The sequence below is a fragment of the Mus musculus genome, chromosome 19, assembly GCF_000001635.26.
Source record: "Mus musculus strain C57BL/6J chromosome 19, GRCm38.p6 C57BL/6J".
NCBI lineage: Eukaryota > Metazoa > Chordata > Mammalia > Rodentia > Muridae > Mus > Mus musculus.
The window spans coordinates 43,647,647-43,660,322 of record NC_000085.6 but is presented as its reverse complement, the minus strand read 5'-3'; the positions used below and the strand labels follow the sequence as shown (position 1 = coordinate 43,660,322).

At 46.3% G+C, this 12,676-nt stretch overlaps 1 long non-coding RNA gene across 3 annotated transcripts in view; it reads right to left on the bottom strand.

The window, feature by feature from the left end:
* Positions 1-7,443: 7,443 nt before the first annotated feature.
* Positions 7,444-12,676, bottom strand: part of Gm34922 — a 36,695-nt gene continuing 31,462 nt past the window's right edge. For all 3 annotated transcript variants that reach the window (XR_003952841.1, XR_386730.4, XR_386729.4), the window contains exon 3: positions 7,444-8,085. This is a non-coding gene — a long non-coding RNA (predicted gene, 34922). The remainder of the gene's footprint in view (positions 8,086-12,676) is intronic.

Genomic DNA, 12,676 nt, shown 5'->3' with positions numbered 1-12,676 from the left:
CACCCCTGATGGCTCCTTCTGCCTGCTGGGGCAGCCCAGAAGAACACTAATCCCCTCCTCTCTGACAGCCCTTCAAAAATATTGAGATAGCTGTTATGTCAGGCAGGGAGGGTCGGGGCACAGAGCCTGGAAGTCAGTGGAGCTTGGCCTGGCAGCTAACGAGGTAGCAGGGAAAGACTTAACTGAAGAAATGTATGCTCCCAGACACAAGGAACTCTAGCTAAGGGAGTCTAGGTTACCACCTAGACAGAGATGAACAGGAACAATGTCACAGGGTAATGGTTTGACACTCAGGTGGGAACTTGTGCCAGGTTGTCTTGTACTATTGACTGAGTGTGTTTCGGATAGACAGGTCCCATTCTTGGGTGACTTCCAGCACCCAGACTTAGACCTACTTGACTGGGGAATAGTTGTGGTCAGACACCAAGATTTATGAGAGGAAATACTGGTGTTGCCCTAAGGATAGGCCATTTCCCCTTGCAGCCAAGTACAGAGAGGATGAGGACGTAGCAGCAGACACTAGGCCTGTGCCGAGGTCAACGCTATGTGTCACTGTTGCGACCAGGCAAGGCCATGGTCTTCAACTATTCAAACACTAATCAAAGTCACTTAGAAAATGATGCCACCCGAGCAGAAGTAGAAACACCTAAATGAAGGGGGAGACATCAAAAAAGAGGGAGGATAGAGAGGTGTGTAGCATTCAACTGAAAATGGCACCCAGATGTGCTCAGGTTACACAGGAGTATTATTGGACAGCTTTCGAATTTCTGGGACAGCAAGTTTTCTTGCTGGGGGCGTGGGGATGGATGGGAATAATATAGGTGGGTATTTTGAGCTGAAAAGACTGACAGAGTTTGCAATATGGATTTAGGAGTCAACTGTATGGAAGTTATCACTAAGCCGTAGAGTACATGAAGTAGTGTTTAACTACTGTCTTTAATCCCTTTTTAAAAAAAATAGCCTAAAAGCTGGGCATGCTAGAGCACACTTGTAATTCCAGCACTCAGGAGACTGGGACAGGAAGATAATGAGTTCTAGGCCAGCTTGAGCTAATAGCTAGACTCTATCTCCAAAAACCAAAATAAAATAATAATGAGAGGGGCATGCATGCCCGTGGAAAGATCAGAGGACAACATTTAGGAGTCAGTTGTCCCTCCTCCTGCTATGTGGATTTTCAAACTGGGTTGCTGGGTTGTGCTTCACCCACTGAGCCATCTCACTGACCCTAAGACAGATTTTTTTAATACTTTTTATTAGGTATTTTCCTCATTTACGTTTAAATATTTTATTTAAAGATTTTATTTAATTTAAGTATATTAGTACACTGTCATGTCTTCAGACACACCAGAACAGGGCATTGGATCCCATTACAGATGGTTGTGAGCCACCATGTGGTTGCTGGGCATTGAACTCAGGATCTCTAGAAGAGCAGTCAGTGCTCTTAACCTCTGAGCCATCTCTCCAGCCCCCTAAGACAGATTTTTAAAAAAGAAAGTAGCTGACGTGATTGAAGGGACTAGCATATTCAAATTTTGCCAGGCAGCCCCATGGACAGGAAATTCATGAAGATGTCGGGGTCTTCAGGCTGACTGAAGCCTGCCTGGGTGCAGCCTGAAAACCTAGACAGACTTATTAGACTGTGAATCTGGGTTCCATCTCTGGGCAGTCTCTGGGTTTTGATTTCTCTCTCTCTCTCTCTCTCTCTCTCTCTCTCTCTCTCTCTCTCTCTCGATTTATTTATTTCATGTATGTGGATATACTGTCGCTGTCTTCAGACACACCAGAAGTGGGCATCAGATCCCATTACAGATGTTTGTGAGCCACCATGTGGTTGCTGGGAATTGAACTCGGGACCTCTGGAACAGCAGTCAGTAGTACTGTTAAACCACTGAGCCATCTCTCCAGCCCAGGGTTTTGATTTCAAGACCTTCAAGTGAAAGTGATTGCCCAGGGCTCTCTACATTTTATGCAATGGAATTTATTTAAAGTTGATAGATGTTCATCACAGATGTGATGAATGCTTTCGTACCAAAATGCTTTCACGCCAGCATGTAGACAAATGTTTTATCAAGCAACCACCCAGTTGTCTCGCCAAGTAAACATAAAATTAGCATGATTGTCTAGCTATCTGAACATACAATTAACCATCACAGGTTATCACGAGTGGCCTCCGGCATTCTTATTTTTCTAGTTCTTACTACATCAAACACCCTTGTGTCTGCCGCTTAGAGGACAGGCACATCCTTTTCTGTTGGGTGAGTGTAACAACAGGCTCGCTGGGCCATAGAAGCTGAGCGCTCAGCTCCAACACATTGTCTTTGTTTCCATTTGCTCTAGCTTTTGTTCTTGTTTTTCTGTACTCAGGATTGAACCTAGAATATCACTCTATATCTAAGCTATATTCCCAGGCTTTAGGAGTGTGTGTGTGTGTGTGTGTGTGTGAGTGAGAGAGAGAGAGAGACAGACAGAGAGAGACAGAGACAGAGACAGACACAGAGAGATGGAGAGGGAGAGAGTCAGTCAGAGATTCAGGGGTGGGGGTGGGGTGCTTTCATTGCAAAGGCTGGCTTTGAACTCACTCTACAGCCCAGACAGCCTTGAATTGTGATTCTGCTTCTGCCTCCTAGGTAGCTGGGATCACAGATCTATCTATGCCACTAAGACCCAGCTTCAGTCTGTTATTTTAGATTCATCCATCCATTTATATCCTCACCCCTACCCCATCCTGCTGTCCATAAACATCTTCATCTGGTTTTCCTAAAAACAAAAGCTTCCTCTTGCATAACCACAACATATTTATCAAAATCAGAAAATGTAACCTATAGGCCTAAAATGATACTTTGTTACTCCCTGCTGGGGTCAGGTCTCAGCAAAGGAGAAGAAATGCTGGTGGCACTTGGAGTCAGGACAAGCAAGGAGGAGACAACATGGGAGGAGCCTTGTCCTTGTCCACCATAGATGTCTGCCAACTCTTAGGTAGCAACTCCCCTCACCAGCCTGCTCCAGCCGTGAGTGGGCTGGCTGTTAGGATCCTCAAGCCACCCCAAGGCCACCTGCTCTTCTGTCACAGCCATGCCTCCCTTTCCTCTCAAAAGCCCCTGTTCTCAGGTTCTGAGCTGCTTTGACTTTCCGAAGCTGCACACTCCATGCTGACACCTGGCCGAAGCAGGTTCTGAGTAGGGGCTCCGTGAGCCCAAGGCCGCACGGGTCTAGTGGATACCCTGTTCCCGGGAGCTGGAAGATGGCCAAGCTGGGTGCGAAGTTAGTGCAGCGTCTTGGCTTCAGGCAAAGACCAGGCTTGGTACCTGTTTGTATCAAGTTAATGGCTTGACACGGCTTCCATCTGAGAACAAGACGTTAAAACGCTTCGGAGCAAGGACTTAGATGAGGGATTTAGCTTGTCTCACAGGTGTTCAGAGACAGACAGCTCTAGCCCTCCAAGAGCACATTCCAGGTAAGAATAGCCTTGTCTTAGCAGTAACAACTCTGAGTATGAAATGCTCTGGGCCATTTTTACACCAAATGTATTGGGCGCATGCTACTACCTCCAGGCTTCTGGAATGTAGGCAAAGGAAAAACATTTATAAAGTCTGTGGTTTGATTTTTGTTTAGCACACTTGTTCTGATACTGAGTCTCATTGCGCAGCTCAATCTAGGCTGCAATTGACTGATAATCCAGACTAGCCATGAACAGCAATCCTCCTGCCTCAGTTCCCCCACGCGCTGGCATTATAGGCATGTACCAACGTGCCTAGCTCAAAGTCTATAGCTTAAACTTTTGCACATACACTATGTTCTGGGCCCTGTTCATTCTTACAACACAGTCCTGATGTGAAAATACAGACAGACAGACAGACAGACAGACAGACAGACAGACAGATAGATAGATAGATAGATAGATAGATAGATAGATAGATAGATAGAGATAAAACCAAGAATCTAAAAAGCAAGAAACATGCCTGAATCATCATAGCAAGGACATAGCTGTAGAGCAGGGTTCCAGCCAAGAGTTCCCAAGGCTCTGCAGCTCGCATCTCTGCTTGTGGAAACTCAGGGCCCAGGCAAGAGGCTGCCTGAAAACAGGTCATGCAGAATAGGGGCTCCTCGCTCTAGCAGAGGCTTGAAGGAGGTTTTGATGTTTTTCTTTCGGGCTGCTCCTGGACTGGCTCTCCTGAGTGGGATCCCAGGGCCTCTAAGCATGTCGAATGTTAGACTTACATCTCTGTAACAGCCACTTTGCTGTCTAGAGAGTCAAGAGACCCACAAAGGATGATCATCTGGAAAGGCCTAACTAACTGCTCATGTGTGCTATCCAGGGAGGCCAGACAAGGGGTGCATGTCTTTCTCTACACAACTCTTCCGTTTTGCTTGCTGTCCTGCAGGTGGCGCCACGTCCCTCTCACATCTTCATGCTCTTAACTCCAGAGTGATCTTTCTGAATTCTCTCTGAAATGGCAACCCTTCCAACCCTCCATCCAGAGCATGTGTCCTGTGTCTTTCTCTCTCGTGTATCACTGTCCGAGACTCGGCTCTTCTCCTCAACGTGAGGCCTAGGACCTCTCTGTCTGCTGCACAGAGAGGGCCTGACAACAAGCTCAATAAGCATTTTGTTGAGAAAAATCAATCTCCACAGCATTTTTCGAGGTCCAAATCCCTAAAGCATCAGGCGTGTTGCTACGTTAGAAATAAGGAATTAGGTTCAGAGAAGTCTCTGGTAGGCCCAGATCTCAAATGAACATATATCAGTTTATGTGCACCGCAGCTCCCCCTCTCTCCCAGAGCACCCCTCTCCTCTCCGGACTCACATGTTCTACAGTCTTGTGGCCCAGCAAAGAAACCCAATGATACCTGGGAGAGCTCTTTCTAATCCTTGGACAGGACAAGGTCAAAGAGCTTTAAGGAGCATAGCACAGGATCTATTCTTAAAGGACTGCCTTGAAGTTGCCTGTGTCCAGCATTAGATGTGTTGCGCATCATTCACCCTGCGAGAGACATCTGCTTTCTTCACCCTGGCCTTTCCATTGGAGCAGCAGCCATGCCTCCTGTCTTAAGAGGCTCAGAGGAGAGGTAAATGTGCTGCTGTACAGTTGGGCATGGTGGTACTTGCCTGTAACCCCAACACTTAGGGAGGCTAAGGCAGAAGAATTGGGCTATGCAGTGAGACCCTGTGAGGGGCAGGAAGGAACTTGCTGTCTTGCCTATGGGGCAAATGCACAGTCCCTTGGGGACAGCAGTGACAGTCTCAGCACTGTGACGCCTTGAAAACCATGGACCGTTGGGTTTCTTCATGTATAATCTTCCAGGTCTGTATGGAGCAGAGGCCACACAGAGGGACTGGCAAGGGATGGGAAAGAGGGACATGGTTACAAGTATGTGGATATGACGAAACTGCAAATTTCTCTGTCTGTCTGTCTGTCTGTCTCTGCCCCCTCCAATCATATAAACTGTTTTGTAGGGCATTAGGGAATCCATTTATTTCCTTTGCTACACAGAGATTTGGAAAAAAAAAAAACTACTCTCAAATCCACTAACAAGTAGGAGAGGGCATCTTAAAAACTACAGTATTTATATACACAGAGATGTGTTACACATGTATCTTTTCTTATTAAAATGGATGTATCCCAGGGAGGTTGTAGTTCAGTTGGTAGATTGTTTGCCTACCATGCCAGAAGTTCAGGGTTACAGCTTCCGGCCTGGATACAGTCAGCATGGCGGTACAGCACTTGGGTGGTGGAGGCAAGAAGATAAGGACCTCAAGGTCACCTTTCAGTATGCAGCAAGTTCAAGCCAGTCTGTGTTACTTGAGACTTTAACCCAAAAACAAATTAACAAACTCACAAATAATGAGGCTATATCATAGAAAGTATAATGAGTATAACCAATAGTTTAAAGAGCAACTCTTTTATTTTACTGCTTATATTAGTATTTTGTCTTTTCTCTTCCATCTGTGTCCAAAGTCCATGTGTGTAAACGCATGCTATATGCAGGTGCCACTCACCACAAGACTGAACGGCCTTGCTCATGTTAGGCAAGTGCTAAGCCATGAGCTATACCTCAGACCGAGAACTTGACTATTAAATAGAGCAGTAATTTCCTTCTACATTGCTTTGGCTAAAGTTTTAGAGATGAGCTGTTAGTCATTCCTCAGTCCCTTTGTTCATTAAATACACACTTATCGCAACCGGGCACACCAGATGGCTCCCTCCATCTGCCAACAAGGAGCAAGAAACCTCTACAACTAAGTTTCTCTGTCAGAAAGACAGAGATGAAGATGCCCCGAGGGCCGGACGGGGTCCCACCTGGGAAAAGGCTCAGAAGCAGTGCAGAGCAGCAGGGAGCACCCACCGATGAGAGGTATGATTTGCAGCTTTCTCTGTCCCAGTCCAGCTAGGGAGGACATACTCAGTGCTAATCCTGGCCCCACGGACAAGTCCTAACAACCAACAGCGAAGGAGAGTACACCCGGAGAGTCTGCCAGTTCCCAAGATGCTAATAAGCCATTCCCTCCGCCTCCAACACATACATGAGTCATTCTTTCTAGATGGAGGTAAAGTGTCCCCCTCCAAAGTGGCTTAATGTTGTCACAACAACAGTAAATCTGACTTGGAGAAGGGCAGAATCTGTGAGCTTAGTGCCACCATGTTACCATTTGCAGACTGGCGACCTCCTTGGTACAAAACCAGTCTGGGATGGGGAAGACGGGGCAATCTCCTTCCCTCCCAGAGGCTCATTCTCCATCGTTCTGGGAAGCACAGGGAAAGCCTGGTATCCGTTGACAGTCAGCAACCTTACGAGACCACACAGAGCCAATAAACATCAGCTCCCTGGACTTTAATAAGGTTTTGAATGGTTCCCACTTAAGTAGTCCTTGAGAAACTTGGAAAATCTGGCCGAGTGTGAACGTTTTATTAAGCAGGATGTTGGAAACGTCTGTAGTGCCATTTAGCACCCCCCAGAATCCCCACTGGCATTAATTGGCTTTAGCCTAGGTGGTCCTTATCTTACCCTTCCTCTGCCTTTTCCCTAATCTCAATGACCCTTTAAATTCATAGCGCATCCTTCCCAGGGACTCGTGCAGCTTTGAGCAGGGTTGTAAAACAGGACTTGCATAAAAACCAGGGTCAAGGGATGCGTAACAGAATGATTTAAGCTAAATCCACTTTGTGTTTCGACCCAAGCATCTAAAACATTAAACAATTCTGTAATATACACCAGCTGAGTATGCAAAGCGTAAAACTTTCCTTCAAAAATAAACTCCGTCCTCTCCAGTCAGTTCATTTGTATCAAGAGCGCAATCCGGGCAGGGGAAAAGCCCAGCCAAGGCGAGCTTTCAAAGAGTAGAAACTCCCCGACTCTGATGTGCGTGGCTGCAGTGTAGACTCACAGGAGGCTGAGAAACCAACCGCTCGTGTTACAATCACTCTTGCAAACTCTCGGCTCTTTAGCTATAAGAGGCAGGAAAAAGAAACTCGAGAGTGATAGCTGGAGAAATTTACAACCAGTTTTCTGCACGTCCTTAAACTCAGAGCGCTGTGCTAAGAGAGTTCACACTTGTTCCCAAAACCTGGGCAAAGGGAGCTTCAGTTCCTGCTTCATAGATCATCTCCTCCTCGTCATTCATCTATGCGTGGATGATAAGCCACACCTCCGCCCCTCAGAACCTATGTGTATGTGTGTTTATGTATGTGTATGATGTATATGATGTATATGTATGTGTCACACCGTAGAAAAGATGAATAAGACTATACACGCTGGTGATGAAGACATGTTTATTTCTTAAGCCCTGGCCAGCATATTTTGTCTGATTATCCATTTGAAGACATAAGCAATACATGTTCAATGCATTCTTTCAATTAAAAGGTTTTTACGTTACGTTTTTCTATCGGGTGAGGCGTGTGCCGTGGTGTGTATGTGAAGGTCGGAAGACGATTTTCTGAGTCAGTCCTCTCCTGCTATGTGGGTCCCAAGGATGGAGCTGAGGTCATTGGTCTTGTGAACAAGCAGCTTAACCCACTGTGACATCTTCCCATGCCATTGGTGTGACTTGTGTGACTTGTGAAACGCAGCAATTCTCCTGGACAGTCTCTATAATGAGATACACACGCAGGGTTAAGGGAGATAGCTCAGTGGTAGAGCGAGCGTATGTAACATGCAGGAGGCTTTGAGTTGGGCCGCCAGCACTCCTCCAAACAGTATGCTTGTAATAAAACCATTGGAGGAAAAAATTTAATAGAAAAAAAAAAGCAAAAAACCTGTACTTCCATCAATGAAATGAAACAAGAGACTAGTTACTTTTAAGTCTTGTTTTCTCTGTACTTGAGCTGTTTGTTGTATGTTAACCCAACAGATTCAATGTATGGTCTATCTTCCTCAAATTATATTGCATGTATTCCCCATGTCCTTGGTTTGGTAATCCTCCGCCTTGAAGTTAATGGCCATGCAATTAGCAGCCATAGTTTGCTTACCCACTCTATCCCCCTCCCAGCACTGCCCACTGGTAGCCTCTAATACTTGCTATTATAGAGTGTGTTGTGATTAAAATCTCCCCGTAGTTTCTTCCTCTCTCGTTTGGATTATTTCCCTAGCATTCCCAGAAGTGGATTTACTGGGTCAAAGGGTGTGACCATGTTTCAGGCTCTTGATCCAGCATGCCAAATTCTTTTCCAAAACGACTGAACCCAATTTTCACTTTTTGTGGTTTGCTCTGTGTGAGAAATTCTGGGGATGGACATCTCTTTCTGGGGAAAGGGCTTCTTGTCCCTGGCATGGCTGAAATCTCTCCACTTTTGTTGAGCTGCTTCATACGGCTTCTTTCAAACCCTGCTGACAATGTTTGGCTCTCTGATGACTGGCTAGAAGATTTATATTGGTCTCTCTGTCTCCAGGCTCTTCCTGCCTTCAGTCTGTTTTGCACACTGTGGCCAGATTAACTCTTAGAAACACGGCTTGCTGCCTGTTCCTGCCCTACTCAGAAATGGAGAGGCGTTCTTTTCCCTCCAGGATTAAGTACAGGTTCTTCTCCCAGGCCTTGCAGACCGCATCACAAGGTTCCCCATCCCCTCAAGCCGACCTTCTGATCTCCCACACCCCAACAGAAACCTCTGTGTCTTCCCCGCTCAGTGCCTCCACTTGGATCACGCCCCCTCCTCCTGCCAAGCTGCCATAGTCCCACGCACTGTGAGAATTCCAGGAGTCAGGATCTCAGAGACTCGGGCAAACAAGAGCAAGAGGATGCCAGGCATGTTACTGGGCCAAGGAACGTGGGCTCCCCTCTCCCTTAAAGGCATAAATGGACTGGCCAGAAAAATCAGAACCTGACAAGCCTCTTGAATCCCCCACCCCCCGATGCTGGCCATGTAGGCCTGAAGAGGGACCTAAGAGGGAGCGGGGTTATAGACTAATAATACGATAATACAATAATGATAAGCATTATGGTTAATTATGATTAGTTTCCCTTTGAGAAGCTAAGATCTGAAAAAAAAAATAGTGACTTAAGTATAAGAAGAATTCACTGATAGTTACAAAAAGAAATCTTCAGAAAGTCGGTCCAGGGCTAGAATAGCAGTGTTCTGCCTAGTGAGGAACTACAAACTCCTTTTCTTTTTTTAATTAAAAAAAATTTTATAAGAGGGTACACATGAGCTCAGTGATCATGGAAGCCAGATTGGACATCAGTTCTCTGGAGCTGAGGCTCCACAGGAACCCCACAGGAAGTGGGTGCTGGGAATCAAATTCCAGTCCTCTGCAAGAGCAGTGTGTGTGCTCTTAACCACTGAGACATCTCCAGGTCCCAGTGACCCAAACTCCTTAGCTTTTTGCAGTGCCAACCCCAGGCTATGTTCCTCCTCCTTGGTCTCCTAAAGAGCAGTTGAGATCCAAGCCATCAGCCATACAGTCTGGACCCACAGGCAGAAATACAGATGTCACCTCCATCTGTAGGGATTGGAAATTCCATGCAATTCTTCCATTCAGAACTTGCTGGCCCCATCCCATGGCCAACGGAGCTGCAGAAGAAGAACTCATGTCGAGGGAACCCGATGAAGATCAGGGCTTGGTTCCTAACACCAGGTTTCAGCATCTGTAGCCAGCAGCATGTTATCACCTCTCAAGGTTCTGAGATAACAACCTCTCTCCCTCATCTCTTCCCATTTTGTTTTACCTCTAAGCAAGTTTTTAGTGTAAGCCTTAGACCGAGTCCAGGGCCTGGGCTCTTCATCTTCTGAGGTGATACACAAACTTTCTTTTTCATAATGTAAATTTATAAATAACCATTAAGCATCCTTTCCTCCCTCCCTTAAGTAAGCATGCAGCCTTTCAGAAATAGATTTGGTTTTGTTTTGTCTCTTGAGACAGGGTTTCTCCATGTAGCCCTGGCTGTCCTGGAACTTGCTCTGTATACCAGGCTGGCCTTGAACTCAAAGCTCTGCCTGCCTCTGCCTCCTAGATGCAGGATTAAATGTGTGCATTACCACCACTGCCCGGGCAGAAACAGAATCTTATATTTGGCTCCCTTACTGTGCAGAATTCAGCTGGGGTCCTCCTTTAAAATGTTAATTTTTGGTACCTTATCTGTGAAGAATCTAGGAGACTTCTCTAAAGACCATAAAGCATAAGCAGTGAATAGCTAATAGTGAAATAATGTTCTAAAGGAAAAAATTGTTTTCACTGAGAAGACTCAAGATAAACACTTCTCACAAGTTTATCAAAATAGAAAATAAGGTAAAGTTCATCTCATTTGGGCCATCATCCCAACGTCCCTGGGGAACAGATGAGTAGGGTTGGGGAGTCCGTCCCGGGAGAGCACACTTACTTATCTAGCAAGCACAGGCCGCGGGGGACCAGGGGCCAACCATGAGCCTGGGAGACCTTTATGGAGGATGGGCAGCGGTGTGGTCTTAACTTGTGATGATGCTTGGAATCATGGACTCTGGGAAGATAGGATGAGTATCCAGCCCTCGCTGGGGAGGGCAAGGCAGACTGCAAGCTTGGGAAGAGGGGATATTGGATGGAAAGAGGAAAGCTGTTTAGCAAAGAGGTTTCAGAGTGTTTGTTTGTTTTGTAGGGCTAAGAATTGAACCCAGAGCCTCCAGAACTCCATGAGTGGTCCATATTCCAAGTGCTTTGAATGATATGGAAGATGGTCTTGGGTGTAGCTTAGTATATATGTGTGTGTGTGTGTGTGTGTGTGTGTGTGTGTGTGTGTGTGTGTGTGCAGGTGTGTGTGTATGTGTGTGTGTATGCGTGTGTGTATGTGTGTGTGCGTGTGTGTGCATGTGTGTGTATGTGTGTGTGCATGTGTGTATGTGTGTGTGCGTGTGTGTATGTGTGTGTGTGCGTGTGTGTGTGTGTATGTGTGTGTATGTGTGTGTATGTGTGTGTGCATGTGTGTGCGTGTGTGTAAGTGTGTGTGCATGTGTGTGTATGTGTGTGTATGTGTGTGTGCATGTGTGTGTGTATGTGTGTGTGCATGTGTGTGCATGTGTGTAAGTGTGTGTGCATGTGTGCATATGTATATGTGTGTGTGTCACGACAGTGGGGACACTGGAGTGGAAAGAGTCTACAGATGTGGTGGCAGCAGCATTGTCTCTGCTGCTGTATGTACTTCCCTATGGCAAGTTTATCCAAAATCTGAAGAGTGACTCCCTAGTCTGTGTACCTGGTCTATGTGACCGTGTGAGCCTGAGGTGTCTGTATCCTGTAGCAAAAAGCTTTTGTGTCTGGAGAATTGAGCAAGGCTGGGTATTGCAGCAGGGGCGGAAAGCCAGAGGAAACCACAGGGAAAGGCTAGTTCCTAGGGTGTGAGTACCCAAGGGGGCAAGGACAGGTCACTTCTGTTCCGCATTCCACACACCCAGTACAGAGCCTGGCCCATGGTTCCCAGCCCTCTCGCTCACTCAATTGAGACACATTACATGAATGAGTGAGTGAATGAATGAATGAATGCACTAATTTTTAAAAATATGGCCTGTGTCCCCAAGCTTACAAAACAATAAGTTTTCATAAGCACCTTTCCTGATGGCTCTGCAAAATAACCAGTTGTAACCAGACATGATTGTGCACACCTGTGATTCGGTACACAAGACCCCGAGACTGGAGGTTCTTAGATCAAGACCAGCCTGAGGTTCTGTCTTAAAACCAAACCAAAACAAACAAGGCAGTTAGAAACCTCAGGGAAAAAACCAAAAACAAAACAAAAAACAAAACAAAAAACAAAAATGAGCCGGGCGTGGTGGCGCAGGCCTTTAATCCCAGCACTTGGGAGGCAGAGGCAGGAAGATTTCTGAGTTCGAGGCCAGCCTGGTCTACAAAGTGAGTTCCAGGACAGCCAGGGCTATACAGAGAAACCCTGTTGAAACCCAACGAAAAACAAACAAACAAACAAAAAACAAAACAAAACAAACAAACAAACAAACAAGAAACGTCAGGAAATAGTCTACGCGCAGATGCTCTGGCCAATCCCTCCTGTGGGCAGCTGAGCTAACTCCAGGGAGTCTGTAGTGTGGACATTGAGTCCAAGGGTAGCAGAGACTGCGAAGCCATAGATAAGGCATGGATGGGGAGAACTGTCCCTTGTTTTGTCCCCACCTGCCATCTCCTGGGGTTTTGCTAGTATTGGGCCTTGTCTCCCCGAATCCAGCCTCCATCCACATCCGAATTAGATGATGACACCAGCGCT